Source organism: Crocodylus porosus, unplaced genomic scaffold (assembly GCF_001723895.1).
Source record: "Crocodylus porosus isolate Cpor-Errol unplaced genomic scaffold, CroPor_comp1, whole genome shotgun sequence".
NCBI classification, from domain to species: domain Eukaryota; kingdom Metazoa; phylum Chordata; order Crocodylia; family Crocodylidae; genus Crocodylus; species Crocodylus porosus.
The window spans coordinates 50,989,215-51,006,003 of record NW_017728909.1 but is presented as its reverse complement, the minus strand read 5'-3'; the positions used below and the strand labels follow the sequence as shown (position 1 = coordinate 51,006,003).

Genomic DNA, 16,789 nt, shown 5'->3' with positions numbered 1-16,789 from the left:
ACTGTTAAAAGCTTTATAAAATCACGTGTCAAAATAGAAAAAGTAAATATCCATAAATCAATAAAGACTACCTGCTTTAAATCATTTTGTTCATTTGGTAGTACACTTGTCTCATGGAGTGGAGTGTGGGAGCAGAAGCCAGGTTAGGGGCTGCAGGCTGGGGCCACCAGCAGAGGAGGCTTGTCAGGGGAATCCTGGCTGTCGAATGCTGCTTAATTCCCCAGCACCATGCTGCACCAGGAGACAGCAGCCACCCAGTCTGGGGTGGGAAACAGTTGCCTGCTCCCTGTGGTCCCTTGGGGGACAAGGCCCACCTGGCAGGCACTAGTGGAGGGGTGGCTTAACCCCTTGGTGGTCACAGTCTCTTGCCCCTCTGAGCAGCAGAGGGGTAATGGCTGGGCCCTGGAGGCACCCTGCCCCAGTCCATGCAGGGGACAGGCTGGGCTCAGTGGGAATTTGGTACCCGATCCCCAGCTGGGACCTGGACAGAGCAGATGGCCAGAGGAACTGGGTTCCTGGCTACTAACAGCCCTGCCCCTTGGCTATGGGACCAACAGTGTCCCCATCCCACTTCCCTCCCCCCCCCCCAGCGTTGCCCCCATTTCCTGTATCAGTTGCCCGAACCACTTTCAGAGAAGCAGTGTGCAATCAGTGGAGCCAGGGCTCCCCCCACCCTGCCTGCAGTGGCCACTCTGTGTGCAAGTGGCATGCCCATGCCTGGATTTTCTTTACCCCCATCCCAGATTTTTTTTTTCTTATATCCCCTTTCTATACATTTTGATTATTACAAATGATGATATTTTTCTGTCGTTCTGCAAGTCTGAGGTGAAGTCTATGTTTAATGATAAAATTGAATCCTGCCACACCTAATTATATATTCTATGAAGATCATGTCACATGACTTGTTATTGGTAAAAGCATCCAATAAAATTACACATTCTACTAATCTAGGCAAAAGTAAAATTTAACGTAATATGTTATAATACATAAATTAAATCGTAGAATTAAATTAAAATAAGTGAATTTATTTTATTTTTTGGCCCTTGTTTTTTGTGCAAGTAGCGCAAATGCACTTACAGAATATAGACCAGGCTGTAAGTGGTTGGAGAGGAGCCAAATTGTTTTTGTTTGTTTATTTCCTCAGTAGCCCAGTACTTACAATTTTTCAGTAATGGAGAGCTCCATTTTCCTCTTATTTAAAGAATGAACAAGACCACAAATAGTGATTTAGGTTGTCTGTTTCATTATTCCTGCAGGAATATATCTGGTCTGAAATATGGGGTCTGATGCCACCTCCCAGTGACAACTGTAGATCTCATTAGAGTTGACTGCAGTTTCATAATGGCCTTGTTGTTTGTGTTTTTGTACTTCAGGTAGATAGGCTTCTAGGCCAAAAGAGTACTTTCCATTATTACTTCCTTCTTACAGGAATTTTCTTATGTCTTTAATTGCTTGAACTATTAACTATTAAATTATTAACTTGGAGTGAATAATATTCACATAACCAACAAAAACTCTATTAACATATGTAAGATTCTCAAATACTTAAAATAAAGATGAAAGTGAATTTCCTAAAATATTACTTCTCGACCAGTGTTGATTCTTAAGTTTGAACACGTACTTTTTCTCTTGGATGATTGCTCCATTCTTTATTTTAATCTTTGTTTGTTATAGAAATGCAGTGAAGTAAAGTAAAATAATTCAAATGTAAATATGTATGAAGTACATAATTACTGATAGAGTTCAAACACTGTTGATCTATTTTGGTTGAAGCTCTCCAGAGAATGTTAACTGATGACTTATCTTTGTAGTGACATTTTCTCCCAGCATCTCAGCTGGTGCAGCCACATTGCTGCAAGCCTATATTAAAGATACACTTTTTGGTGTAAAAAATAACTTGCACCACAGTAAGCTATAACTATGTATGTTTCTTCTAGCACATTTTGCATTTTCATTTGTATAGCTACATTGGTGTGGTTTTAATGGAAGGAGCAGGGGGAGCATAAATAATGCCTGAGTTCCCTTGTTTCCACTTACAAGAACATAGTTTGACTAGCCAATTGCCTGTCAAGAATGATGGGTGGTGGGGAGGGCTGGGATGGAGTGCCGCCACCTAATGCCCCATGCTGCTGCTGTTCTGCCTTGGCTCCCCCACCCTCTGTCTGGTCCTCGGCTTTGGAATCATGGTGGCATTCCTCCCATGCTTGGAGCGCTCTGGCTGTTTCTGTCAGCCTGTCAGAGTGTGAATAAAGCATTATGGACAGACAGACTCAGGCTTTTATAATATTAGAATGGTTGTGTTTTTGTTTTTTTTCCAATAAGTGTGTTACTATCATAGGTTAATTTTCTATTACTTCCCACACAGATTTGTTATCAAGTATCATATGTAAATATATTTCAGTAGCACTATTAAATCGTCTCTAGGGCATGCTACTAGATAGGGCTTTGAAAATCTTTGTTAGTAGAATTGCATAGACTGGGGATGTCAATTTTTGGTGCAGGCCTGGAGCTTCTTGTGGGCTGGACCCAGCCTGGGCCATGTGGAAGTGTTGGTGGCAGTTCCAGTTCCAGCTCCAATGTGGGGCATGTGGCAACAGCTCCAGCCCCTGTTGTGTGCCCTGTGCCAGAATTAGAGTTACTATTCCCTGTCCTTTAGTGGCAGCTCTAGCTCCAGTAGAGGGCATGTGGTGGGGGCTGATTGGGAAGGTAGGACTGGCAGTGGCAACAGGTAAAGTGGCCAGAGGCCCCTCGCTTGCCCTCGTGCTGATTCTGTGTCAGGCCTCTCTCCCCGCCATGCCCCTTAACTTCCAGTGGCCTTCTAGTAGCCTGGTGGGCCAGATAAAGCACCTCCATGGGCTGGATCTGGCCCATGAGCCAGATGTTTGACATGCCTGGTGTAGGTCATCGTCTGAAAGTAATTTGCTCCTAGTATCTGTGACTACTTTTGGCTTTTTATTGTAACAACTTGAACAAGTTGTTTAACTGAAAGTAAAGGATTTCTCTGTATTCTGATCTTCAAATTTTACTTTCTAGAGTGATTGGGGTATATGATTGCTTGAATATTTTGAAATAGAAGAAAGCTAGTGAAGAATGTTTGAAATGCTCCTGGTAAAAATGTGGAAAATGCTAACTTTCTAGTAGACATTCAGTTTACGTCGTATTAGCTGAGTAAGTGTTACTATCAAGTTTATACTCTTTCTCCGTAGTAGACAAATAAAGCTATCGGATTTTGTTGTAATTTCTGTACTGAAAGGGACAATTTTTCTAGAGAATTTTTAACACAATATTTTAATTTCTGTTGATAACTTCTTTTTTTACATTGTGCCAAAGTATTCATTCTGTCTCCTTTGTATGCTCCTTCAGAGTACTATTTTTGTATGAAATGTGTTGATATCACTTTTTATTTTGTTATACAGTTGAGGAGGAAATATGTTTCTTTATTGGGATCCACAGACATACATATAGATGCCCCCAAGATCAGAACTGCAATCCTCTTTTGAATGACAGTATCCATATAGGGCTCAGGTTTGTTTTGTTTTGTTTTTTTAACCCTCTTCCCCTTTCTTCCCCTCCTTCAGTTAAAGGCATAAAAGGTAGGGAGCAATTGCAACCAGACCTCATTTCCTTTTGACACCCATGGTGGGGAGACAGAACCAGTGGTATTTGCCTACTGTTCCCTTTGTATTTTTTATTTTATTTTATTTTTTTACTTAGCCTTGGGTAGATAGCTATAGCAAGCCTTTATTAGCCAGAAGGACCAGCTATTGTATAAAGGTTGCACTTATTTGCAGTTCAACATGTTTTAATGCTTACAGCCAAAGACGGTAAGTATTTCCTTTCTTTATTCTCATGTTTTGTTCTCACTCCCAGTTCAGACTTTTAACATAAATACAAAAAACAAAAGGGCAAATGACTTTTTAATGCATGCTTTGTGCCTGTCCTGTAATGATTTGATTTTTCTTGCAAGTGGCTACAACAACTGTTTTGACTTGATGAGAGCCGCTTCCAAATCTTTGTCCTTGGACTAGCACACCAAACACTGAAGTCTGTAGACCCTGTCCAAAACTCTACCAAATTGAACAGGCCTTATGGAAAACTTAAGACTTTAAGATACAGGATTGAATTCTGAGATGGATCTGACTCCTGTTATGTCCTCCTCTGGCAGTGTCCTTGGCAATTGGCATGTGACTCCCCCAAGAGCAGTACTGCCAAAAGATCATTGGTGTTAAGCAGGGATCTGGAACTTAATTACACCCACACTGACTTCTGACACTGAAACCAGTACTCTTTCTGTGTAGCAAGGAACGCAGAATATGGGGATAGACACAGTTTTTGGCACCAGCCATCTAGGCTCCCATAAGGAAAGGCCTGATATCTGTCCATCAGGAAACAAATCACTAAGAATCCTCCCTTGAAAGTGACTGATGGTGGTCCAGCTCCAGGTATCTGTGTCTGTAAATATCACTGACTGCCAAGCAATGATGTTGATGCTGGTGGCAGCTTCAGCATCAGTACTAGTACAAACTGTGGAATCCCTACCAAAGCCTGCTGGTTCCACCCTAGAGGAGACTGTCTCTTCTTGTGATGCCCTTGATATTGATGCCTTCACAGTAAGCAGTCTTCATGTCAAGTCTATTATTTAGTGCCTTGGTTTAAGTACTTGCTTTTAATCTTGTTTTGCACTTGTACTTTTTGGCTCTTTTCCTGAAGAGTGTTCATTCTCATGTTGATTTGCAGATGAGCATAATCTTTATTTCAAAATTAGTATCTCTTAGTAATAAGAACACAATGTATGCATTTAAGCAATTTAGTAGCATAATGTATATATTTCAGATGTTAATTTTTAATTTTTACTGTGTTAGGAAAGAATTGTGAAATATTTGATGCACTAGATGACTTTTTTTTTTTTTTTTAAATTGACTTGTAAAAATGCACTTGGAAACAGGAATTAAAATCGCATAAACAGCACTTAAATTTGTTTTTATTAATTAATTAAACTGCTGGATACGTAATATGTGGTTTGTATTTAAAACAAAGTGATTCATTAAACGAAGAAAATGCTAATTGTATTTAGTGAACTGCTTTGTTTCTGGTCAGCACAGGGCAGATTTAGTTATCCAGTAGGATCTTCAAAAGGGTTTTTGCTGGGTTTTTTCCCCTTCTTAAAAGGAGTTTGATTTGCATTTAAAAAACCAATTACAAATAAATAAATTCATTTTTATTGTTTTAATATATCTTGCTATATGAACCAACATCTCACTAAAAGTTGCTCATTTCCCTTGATGAAATCTGCCTCCCATCACTTTCAATGTCATGCCTTTTCTTCCAGGCCTTTCCCTTCTGTGATCAGGAGAAAGAGGCTAAAAAAGCAGTGCCATAGCAAGTAGGGGGAGGGGGGCAAACACCCTAGGTGTTGAAACAAAGGGGTGTCAACAGGTGCTGCCCAACTGGGGCGGGGTGCAGCATGGAGCCACAAGTGGCTTGTTTGGAGGGATGTGGAGCCAGGGGAATGGTGGCTCCTGCTGCTGCATGCACTCCTAGGCAAGCATGGGGGAGCGGGGGCATGTGCCCCCAGGATCTGTGCATGGGGCGAGGCCCAGCTGCTGCTGTGGGCTTTGCCCCAGGCACCAAACATCATTGGTATGGCCCTGCTCAAAAGCTCCTCTTTAGAGCTCTTAAATACTCAGCATATATATGTTGAAAGGGCCTGGTCAATGCCAACTGAACCAGACTTATCGGTACAGGTCACTACCGTGGCCCTACTGAGCATCCCAAATGTCTTCGTTCTGATCTCCCTCCTATCATGTGAGGAAGCAGAGATATTGAATTTTAATCCGTATCTTTGACCAGATCCCCAACATTGATAATGACTTGAGGCGATGTGGGCCCCAGAAGCTCAGGAGTAATATCCTTATCCTCTTAAAGACTTATTGTCATTCTCCCTGGATTAATCTTTCTGGCCCTTTTCCTGTTGTTTAAAGACTTCAAATTATTGAGGTACTCCTCGAGCATTGCTGAATTTCTGATACTGAGACAGCAGTTAGAGAGAAGTGTGTCAGGGGTAGGGGATGGAAGGTAAAGAGACTTGCAAGCTTTTTGATATTTTGCATTCATCTGCTTCTGCTCAGGTAGCCATGCCTCTCTGACTAGGGACAGACATTCAAAAAGCCAGAGCCTGAATTGATTCAATCTTTGTAGGTTAGTCTAACCTGACTCGGTTAAATCACTTTAATTGGACAGACATCCCAGAAACGCAGGCACATGCCTGCAGTGGCTCAGGCTAGAAGCTGGCGGGGGGGTGCTAGAGCAGCCCTCCCTTCCATTGTACAGGGCTAAGCTGAGTGGACATGGCCCCTCTGTGATTAGGAAGGGGTTCCCCCCCTTGATAACAGAGCATTTATCAGCTCTGTTATCAGCACTTAACACCCCATCAGAAAACAAAGCCTTGCTCATTACAAGCTGTTCTTAAACAGCTTTTTCCAAAAGAAGGAATGCAGGGACATTACCATCTGAGCTGCTGATTACCTTCAAAAAGCCCTAAGTGGACTCTGTCCTATTTGCATTACACAGCATTAGCTAGCATACCACATGCTGGCTACAGTCTTTGGTGTGGGGGAGAGGAGGAAGGGATCTCTACTTAAGTGGTCTGGGGGGCAAGGGGAAGCCAGCAGATCCTGCTGTGCTTTCATGTCTCTGCTGGAGCCCTGGCCAGGAAGCAGAGGGGAAGGGCCAGCTCTTCTGTGGAGCAGAGAGCCCTGCCCAGCCCAGAGACATGCTGGGATGCTAGGGGTGTCTGGTTTAGCTTAAAACAACAAAGGTTCTGAGACACATTGCATAAACTGGTTTGACCTAAATCAGTTAAGTCTGATGCCATATTCAACTAGGCTTATCTAAGACTGGTTTCAGCCATTTTCAAACTGGTTTCTGTGCACTGAACATTGTTCTGTTACAGGTTTAAACCAGTTTCTGATCACTTAAACTGGTTTATGTGTAACGTCTGTCCCTAGCCTCTGTGGCATCTTAGAGCTGGCTAAGACCTTGTGGCAGACACCAGATTCTCTACCTCTTAACCTTTCTCTACGCTCTTAAGGCTTATTAGATGGCCCATAAAAGAACTGATTAGGGAGCTAGTGGAGGTGCATGTGTGATCAAGTGATTATATCTAATCACTTGAGGATATAAATCTGATGCTGTACACCATGGCTCCTGTATGCACTCCTCTGTGTGTGAAAATTGTATGTAAGCAGAAAGCCCAGCAAAAGAAAGACTCCAGGAAACTGGGTTTAGTTTGAATAAGTGCCTGTTTGTCTGCACTACTGTAGCTATAAATTACCAATTAGCAGGCCATCTTTGCAAATTATTTCACATGGGACAGGCTGTATCCTTTCTTATCTCTACAGATGCCAGATAGAAGCTGAAAGAGATAATTAGGGAAAGCCAAATAGTAACAAGAAAAACAACCATGAATTCTTGGAACATACCAGCTGGATCCGTGACTGTCACTGTGACCATGCACACAGATTTATAGCTACAAGCCTTGGGAATTCCTAAAGAGCTGCAAAAAACATTAATTAAAGGATTTGCATTTTGAGGAAGTAGAACTGGTCAGTATTCCTTCAAAAGCTCTAGACTGCATTGGTTTTTTTTGAGGGGGGGGAGGGGGGCATACTAACACCCCCTCAACTGCAAGTTCTTCAGATGTAAAGGCTGTTGCAGTCATTTCCTACTTAGATGGCCACCTACCTCCAACCTTCCAGGCAGCATGTATGATGAGAATCAAGAACTTTATTTGAACCTCCTAGATGGTCTTACTTCTCATCTTCACCCTTTCCAGTAGATTTAATCGGTTATATCACCATCATCCATCTGCCTATTGCTATACCCTGGGCTGTTGTTACACATACAAATTCTTCCCATCTAATCCTCTTCCTCAGGGACTGTTCTCCTGAAAGCCAGCTAGAACAAAGAGGCTTTTCTCCATCACCTTAAAGATCTCAGAAAAACACTTTGGAGTACATAGAAGAGGTTTGTTTTCCTGATCACTCTTTTTGCCTTCAAGAGAAAGAATTGAGTCCTATTCTAGACCTGAGAAAGTTGAACTGCTATATACTGTCACAGAATCAGAAGGTAACTTTTTTTTTTTTTTTCCCTTCCTAAAACTTCTTTCTAGCTCAAAGATGACTTGTAGTTGCCAGCTTCTGGAATGCATATTTCTATGCTAAAACCCATCTAGCCCACAGGAAGTACTGTATCTGTGATTCACAGTGGGACACAGTCACCATCAGTATAAGATGTTTGGTTTCTCCACAGTATTTAAAGTCATTCCAAGAACACTGAGCTGTAGCAGTATCATATATGAGGAGATGATGCATGAATTCATATTCATAGCTAGATGATTAGCTGATACAAGATAGATCCAGTCAGGAAGTTTTCGAAGCCTTCAGCTGAGGCAGCTGAAGCATTTAGTGAACTACAAGAAAGTCCGGTTTTTCCCACCACAGACAATAGAATTCATAGGAGCCCTCAGCAACTCCAAATTGGTGAAAGTCTCTATTTTTCTGAACACACTTTTTTTTTTTTCTCTTCAGTTGAGACTTCCCAGTATCAAATTTGAACCCAGCATCCAAAATATGAATTTATCTTAGACTTCTAGTTCACCTGTTAACCTGTGCTTATGTGATACTTCTTGTCAGACTTCAGTTGCACCTGTTTTTCAAGCCTAGTTAAAGACTTGAAGTGTGCAACTTGTAGTCTCCTTGCACTTCCTATCAGCACAGAACTGGCGATTTTATATTCAACACTGAAGAGAGATCTTTCTCTACTGCTTCTTTTATAAATATCATGAATGCATCAGGATAAGGTTGAGGTATGTTACCTTGACCACCTTCACATGTAAAGAACTTGGTCTGAAGAGAATGATTCTTTTGCATAAACATATTAGAGTTATGAGCAATTAAATTAGCTTGTATGACATTGCAACCCATTCTACAGAATTTAATGGTGCAGGTATAATTTATTGTATAAACTAGTGTTTTTCAAACTGTCTAAAATCATAGAGACTTTTCATATTACTTCTGCTGCTGGAGCCTCCAACCCTTGGCTCCACAGGCCACGTGAGCTAATGTGAAGCCAGGTGATGTGGCCCGGCAGTGGTGGTACACCACCTTCTGCCTTGCTCCACCATTATTGCCAATCTCTTTGCAGAACCCCTGATGACCTATTGCAGAACACCTTGGTTGCACAGAGCATAGGTTGAAAACCACTGGAATAAACAAACAAGAAGGTACCTGCTCATGATTCCTGCATCAAGAAGCTGTCATAATGGACTTTGTACCAATAATGAGAGAGAACCCTAAAGGCTCTTCATCTTACAGGATTCATCAGTGATCTAGAAGACTTTCCAAGCAAACAGTTCAACCTAACCTTGAGTGCTCTCAGAAGAGATTCATCATCAAGCCAGTATGCCTATTGATAATGGAAAATCCCATTGTAGAGCTCTTTGCCATGAAAACGCATATGAAATGCTCAGCTTTTTGTTCCAGAGGAGGCATGAACCCAGCTTCATTTCAAGATGTCTTTCTTGTTGTGGGATCGAGGGCTTATGTATACATTCCCAGGATTATGTGCAACCTTGTATAGGACCAAACTATGCTAATTCTTATAAGCTAGAACTGTCTCAGGCCATGGACAGATGTTACAGTTGTGCTAGGAAAAACACCTTTTCAGGACAAAAAAATAATGCACAAGTGTTCATGTGGATTCTGGCAGAAAAAGCCTAGTATACAAACTGCTAGCTGTTTCAAACAACAACTTCACTATTTTCCAGTGCCATGCATGTAAAGCCTTTTCAGTTTTATACTTAGCATAATTGGGGTCCCTATGACCAACCTCCCAGTATTTCCAAAAGAGGAGGGAGGGAGAGTGGGCAGCCTATCAGGGAGCCAGCCAATGAAGAGCTGTTGGAGCCTTGTGAGACCCCTGCCACTGTGGCACCTTGAACAATGTTGGCTCCCTCCAGCATTGTTCAGATCATAGCACATCCTCCTGCTGCTCCTCGAACAGCGCCATCAAGAGAAGAAATTCCATACAGTGGATGTTTCAAGGGCGTGTTCAGGCTGCTTTGGCAGGAAGAACTTTATATACTATTCTCCTGTTTTTTCATTTCCTTCTCTAGGGCTTCAAGACATCTCTGTTTGAGGATATCAAAGCAGATAATTATTCACTATATGTTAGCTGGATGGTAGTGGACTGATCTATCTGTCCTTGCAAACATAATGTGCTGTATTTCCATGCTCTTTACCACAGTATGGAAATGTGTAACTGAAGCTTGCAAGATGGCTATATGGTATGACTGACTTAAGCATTATGTTCTTGGTCCAACTGCAAGATCAGCTGCTAAATTCAAGAAGGCAGTGTTGCAATTGCTCTTTAGTTAGCATAATTTTGGCTGGGTCTTGAAGCTCGTAACACCTGGATTGTCCTCACATTAACACTAGTTTTAAGCACTCCTCATGCAGCTTAAAGCTATGCCATTCCAGGGTAGGATTATCTCTGATCTGTGCTTCTCAGCCCATGTTGCATTAAGGTGTAGCCACCTTAGTCAACCTGTAGGTCATGACCCAAAAGTGGGTCACAAGAATATATGAAATAGTCATGATCAAACTTGAAAAATGGATCAACAAACTTCTTAAAAGGAAATAGCCAGTCTTCCATGTTTTTCTATTTCCTTACAGGCTCTCAGAGTTCCAGCCTACAAGCGGCTGTTTGGGGGGCCCCCCATTCCCACCACACATGCCCCCCTTCCCCACACACCCACCCTCTGCCCCACGGAAGGGTGGGTTGTGGGGGGAGGCTGGGACCTGGTGGGGTGGGGAGGCAGCAGGTCAGGAGTGAGGGGCACTGGGTCAAGACTGGCCATCAATTTTTTTTTTTTTTTTTTTTTAACTGAGACCCATTTGTAAACAAAGGTTGAGAACCACTGCTCTAGGTTACACCTTGATGTTAAACCTTCCCCCCACGCTGCTCCTCCACTGCTGGCCCCAGTTGGGTCTACTATTCCCCCTCCCAGTAGCTGCCTGACTGGCTGTTCCTTGGGGGAGCAGCCAGGGAAGGGTGGAGAGCAGCAGTGGTGGCTGGGCAAGCAGGTTAACATTTCCCTACCTACTTCCTAGGACAGACAGCACAAGTAGGTTGGAGAGGGGAGGGGGGAACCCTGAGGGGCAGGTCCTAGCAGTGGAGAAACTTGGGGGACCAGAGGGGAAGCCCAGAATGGGAGGGGGATGGGATTTTTACCTTCTGGTTCGCCAGGCACTTGCTGTCCTGATGTGAGTGCTTCACACGCAAGTTAGCTCTAATGCTGATCAACATTTGTGCAGTGCAGTGTAAAGCAGTGCTTCCCGAACCTTTCCTTAGTGGAACCCCATTTATGACGCCATTTCCTCAGCATGGCCCCTCGTTCCCAACCCACATCCCCTTGCCATCCCGCCCAGCAGTGCCAGAGCCCCGGCTGCCACCTGCAGGAAGCAGCAGCTGCTATAGCTTCCTCTGCAGGCAGTGTTGCCAGAGCTAAGCCTGTTTGGAGTTGGGGGGAAGGATGTGGGCTACCCGCTGTGGGCTTGGGGCTCCCGGCCCTGCTGCTCTCCCCCATGGGCTCTGTGGTCCAGCAGGTAGGACCTGGAGCAGGAGGAAAGGAGCGCCATGCTGTGTGCCATGCTGCCATGGCTGCCAAACTGAGGTGCCCCGTGTCCACCTGGTAGCCATGTGGGCACAACTCTGGACCACCACCACTGCCATGCCTCACCTTAGTGGCCATGGTGGTATAGTACTCCCTCCTACAATGGGTCCCACCCACTGGGCTGCAGAGGCGTATCCTGATCTGATAGAGCTGGTCTGGCTTGGCTGCAGCCCTGCACCCTGCTGTGCATGCAGAAATCTCAGGGCATATTTACTGCAACACCATCTACTGATGTTGTGACCCCATTTGAAGCTGTGACCCATAGTTTGGGAGCTGCTGGTATAAGGTGTAACAAGGCCCAGACAGGACTCCTTTCTCCCACCCCTAGATGGTGCATTACTTGCCAGTCATCACTTCTATCCTAGGAATAGGATCTACAATGAATCATGACATACTCAAAGAAGAAGAATGATTACTTGTCACTATCAATACGGATTCCATGACCCACCATCTATCCACTTGACAGAATCCTGTTATTTGAGATTTGAATTGGTGTGGGAACTGAGGTGGGCTTGTGGCTTCTTTGTCCTTTATGGCCATGGATGTATGACAGGAAAATTATAGTGCAGTAGCAGCTCCTACAGATGCTATTATTCAAGAAGTTCTTATCTTACATATACCAGCTAAAGTGGGGATCTGTGTTGATAATGACATCTTTAAAAAAAACTAACAAAAACCCCCCAAAAAACCCTTTTTTTTTCTTCTATCTGGAGAGCAGTACACTCAAACACTCTATGTTGTTAAAGCATTTATTAGAAACATCAAAACTATAGCAAAAATTGCTTTGTATATTTTTATTAAAAATACCTTTTTTTTTTTTTTTTTTTTTTTTTTTTTTTTACTGTTTCATGTTATACTTGTAGGGTGTATTTTTAATGCTTCAGTAAGTATGACTGAGGGATTTGGGATTGGTCTTTATTCCTTAGACACAGTTTTTTCCTAAAAATTCTCTTTAATCATTCTATAAATGTCATCTTTATTAGAATACTGGTAGGTAATGTAATTATGTTCCCCCATCTCAAGGGAAAAGTTTGCTTTCTTCATTCTAGATAGTGATTCTTCAACCCCTGTTCCCCAGCATGTTGTCAAATGCTGCATTGTATTGGGTCCTTTAAATTGTCCATTGGTGTAGAAAATTCCAAGATTAGAAGGAAAAATCATATAATGGGACTTGAAATTGTATATCATAATTGATTGTGGTGTTTGCAAATTGCAATTGCAAACAAGTGGGACTCATAAAATCTGTATCTTTGAGAAAAAATAATTTTCAGCAGCAAAAAGGATTTATTTTTCTTTTGACCAGGAAAGCCTAAATTTAATTTTAACACAACAACATCTCTAACCCTTAAAATATGAATTGATGCAGTATAATGGAGCACCTCCTTGTTGCTCAAAGCTTTCCTTAGAAGAGTGAAATAAACAAGAATCTGTTTAACTTTGTTATTGCTGTTTAAAAGACAGTGAGTAATGATGAAACAGGCAAAGTTTGTACCAAAGGTAGACATTAAAATTTGTAACAGAAAATTCAACAGAAATTTCAGTTTTGTAACAGAATTTTCTTCTGCTCAGTCCCCTGATGTAGATTAGGCTTAAGACCTGATTAACTCCTTAATCATGCTTTAAGTAGTGAGCAGGCCACACGTTCATTCAATTAATGGTATGATAAAACCAGGAATAAATGACAAAGTTATTATGCAAAATTCTAATATAATAAAAGCCTTAGTCTGTCTGTCTGTAATGCTTTATGAGCATCTGATTGGTTGTCTTGGCATCCAATCACAATGCTGACTGAAACAACCAGTCACAGTGCTCTGCACAGACAGATACACATGGCAGAGTGCCACCATGACAACGGGGACTGAAGGGCCAGAGTGGGGGAGAGAGGCCAGTGGTGCTGAGTCCCTCCCCCCCAGCCCTGCCCCTTGCAGGCAGAGGGGGATGGCAAGAATGGACTGGCATGGTGGAGCGCTGCCATGACAGAGGAGACGGAGCGGGCGATCCTCATTGCCCTTCCAGCCTTGCTCCTCTGGAGGTGGCAGCAGCACAGGGTGCTGGTGATGCAGTACTGGCCTATCCTCCATGGTCCAGCTTCACGGCTGCATCCAAGGGGTGGCCTCCCCACCACACTTCTTGGAAGCAGTGGCAGTGCTGGCCAACTTCATCCCCATTATCATGGCAGTGCTCTGTCCCCAGAAGAGAGGGATGGCAGGGACAGACTGGCACAACAGAGCGCCGCCATGATGGAGTGGGGGGATGAGGCCAGCACTGCGCACTCCAAGGAGCAGGGCTGGGGGGAGGCAGGCACCCCCTGGATGTGGTGGTGTCACGGGGTGCTGGGGGCAGAGATGGCTGGGCAAGCTCCCCCCGGCGCCCCTGCTCCTGGCAGGTGGTAGTGGCGCAGCATGGTGGGTAGTGATACTCTGTCCTTGCCTTCCCTGCCCAGTGGGGAAAGAAAGGCACCAGGGAAGAGGGGAGGGAGAGAGGGGAGTTTCTGGTGCAGTGCCATGCCCCCCCTCACTCCCCCTCCCCCTGCTGCTGTCACTGCCACTGCTCAGCCCTGCCAACAGCCGGCAGAGATGGGGAGGGAGGAGAGGAGGGGGGGATGTGTGCAACTGGACTTGGACTGCCAGCAGTGCAGGGCACTGGATGTTGGCGACTGCCACTGTATGCAAGCTCCTGTTCCTCCATCCACATTGTTCCTGGGAGCCAGCAGCAGCGGGGGGTGGAACAGCGGGGGGGGGGGAGTGGTGCATGAGGCCTGGCTGGGAGTGTGGGGAAGGAGGTTGTCATGGAGCCAGACGCAGCTGAAGCTGGGAGCCCCATCAGCTGATAAGATCCTAGCCACAGGTATACCATGCTCTCCTGCTGTTGGGAGCACTGGTCAGCTGATCAGAGCTCCTAGCTACAGGAGTGAAGTTTGATGGTACAGAGGGAGCCTGGGATCATGATCTCAAACTTCCCCTGAACCAGCAATACGGTGTGATGGGATATGATGTCAAATCCCACACCTGCCGTGCATGTGTGCAGAAGATGAGCCCCCGTTGTAGGGATCAAACATCAAATCCCACTGCACCTTGTTAATGTCTGTCAGCGGCCTCAGTCACATCTCCAATCCAGGTAGACAGAAGTAGATCATCTGCTCCACTGTTAACTTTGTAACAGCTGAGTAGGTACCAGAGTCAAAGAGACTTGAACGACCATGTACACAGCAGCAGAGATGAGCTTCCTCCCAGTTAGCTGGATGACTTCATACAAGGTGACATCACATTTTCAAATGCCTGCTGACTAGAGGCTTGTTTTTTAAGTGTCATGCTCATATAGCATCCTGACAGGCATTCCATTCCCCTTCACCCTTTCTTCTCTGAGCTAGGGAAACTGGAACCTTTCTAGGTAGTTGTAGTAGACTTCATTATTTGAGATGACCTGTATGTCAACTTGTGGATAGTAAGTCATAAGTAAACTTCTCAGGCTGCATGTTTGATGAAAAAAAAAATTGGATTTGTAAGGTGGTATTCTTTCATATATCAGGGTTGCAGACTCAACACACCCCTGGGTAGACTTGATTGAGGCACTCTTGGAAAAGTTTTCATGGTTTTTTTTGCCTACAGAAAAATAATCAGTTTTTCTGTTGCAGAGAACTCAGTTGCACAACTATGGATTTCTGTTTGAAATCTCTGAGTTTATCTTGTGAATCATGTACACCTAATAGTACTAATATTGTGGCACCCTGTGGCACTTTTCAGAATTTCAAGGCACCCCAGGGTGCTGTGGCATCCTGGTTGAGAATTGTTTGTTTATTGGTATACAGGATTCTGAAGATAACTATATTTTATTAAATGCAAGAAATTGAGCTAATTTAAATATACTAACATCCTTTTGTTTGATATTAGCATATTAATAACCTCGCATCATGAGGGGGGAGCTCTTTTAGTAGTAGCTTGCAATAGTAAATGGTTTTTCTTATGTCACATTCACTTAAAAATTGAATTCCATTTTAATTATGATAAGTGGCTTAAATTTAGAACCTCGTTCCATAGCAGACTTCTTGCTGATGTTACTTGGAAGTTTGCACAAAAACAAAAGTAGAAGACACGGTCTTGAGAAATGCTCAAAGAGTCTTCTGAGCCTACCAGCCCATAGAAGTAGCATGATTAATGGATGCCACCTTTTATAGTCGGTGGCATGCAAGGGAGTGATGTGGCTAGCATTACATCTGTTGTTTTTCAGCTTCCCAGCCTGAATAACCCCATTTACAGCTGGACCAGCTGGGATGCCTTCAGCACAAATCTGGAGGAGGACTGAACTTCTGGGGTTGTAGTGAGACTCTTTAACTGCTCTGCCAACACGTACCTAATCTATCCTTTAAGCAGCAACTAAACTAATAGTTGTTGTTACTTCCTTTATCATTCATTAGGAAAATACTCTTACATTTAGAGCCATTGCTATTGTTATTTCTCTCCCATTGCCATCTCCTCTATTTTTTTCCACCTTTCTTCATCTACGTTTCTTCTCCTGCAACAACCAAGCTTATGTGGTTTAGCTTACCCCACTTTGGAAACAGGGTATGCTAAAGCTTAGAAAAAGACATTTGTAGTGCAAAATAGGTAGGTCCACACAGGGAATTAGTAAGGAATAACTGTGTCTAGTTTATTTCACAAGAGCTTCCTCATGTAAGCAAGCTCTAAGTTTACACTAAAGAAAGTGTGTGTGTGTGTGTATATATATGTGTATATGCAAGCTTGCCTGTGCTCTGTATGTAAACAGTTGATTAAGCTAAATAATCCATACATCTCTGGTATAGTAAAACTAGAGCTAGAAAATTTTTTTTTTGGACAAATAGTAAATTTGTCAAATGAAGGGGTTTCTGTTGTCCCAATATTATTAGTGAATTTGAATTGAATTTAGGAATTAGCTTGGACTGGAAAAGACTTTTCTGGAGGTAGTCGTAAAACAGCTAGAGTAGGAGGCCAACGTTGTCGTCCTTTATCCAACAGCATTCCTTCATGTGAGGAATCTAGATTTTGGTTCTCTTCTTTGCCTAAGACGATTTGAACC

At 43.3% G+C, this 16,789-nt stretch overlaps 1 protein-coding gene across 5 annotated transcripts in view; it reads left to right on the top strand.

The window, feature by feature from the left end:
• TNPO1 (transportin 1) overlaps positions 1-16,789 on the top strand; it is a 116,558-nt gene that overhangs the window by 12,420 nt on the left and 87,349 nt on the right. For 2 of the 5 annotated variants that reach the window (XM_019532270.1, XM_019532271.1), the window contains 3 exons: positions 3,417-3,525; positions 7,401-7,608; positions 8,062-8,127. The gene's annotated coding sequence lies outside the window, so the exon portion shown is untranslated. Of the gene's footprint in view, positions 1-3,416; positions 3,526-7,400; positions 7,609-7,934; positions 8,128-16,789 lie in introns of all 5 variants that reach the window. The other 3 variants (XM_019532274.1, XM_019532273.1, XM_019532272.1) reach the window with 2 other exon arrangements.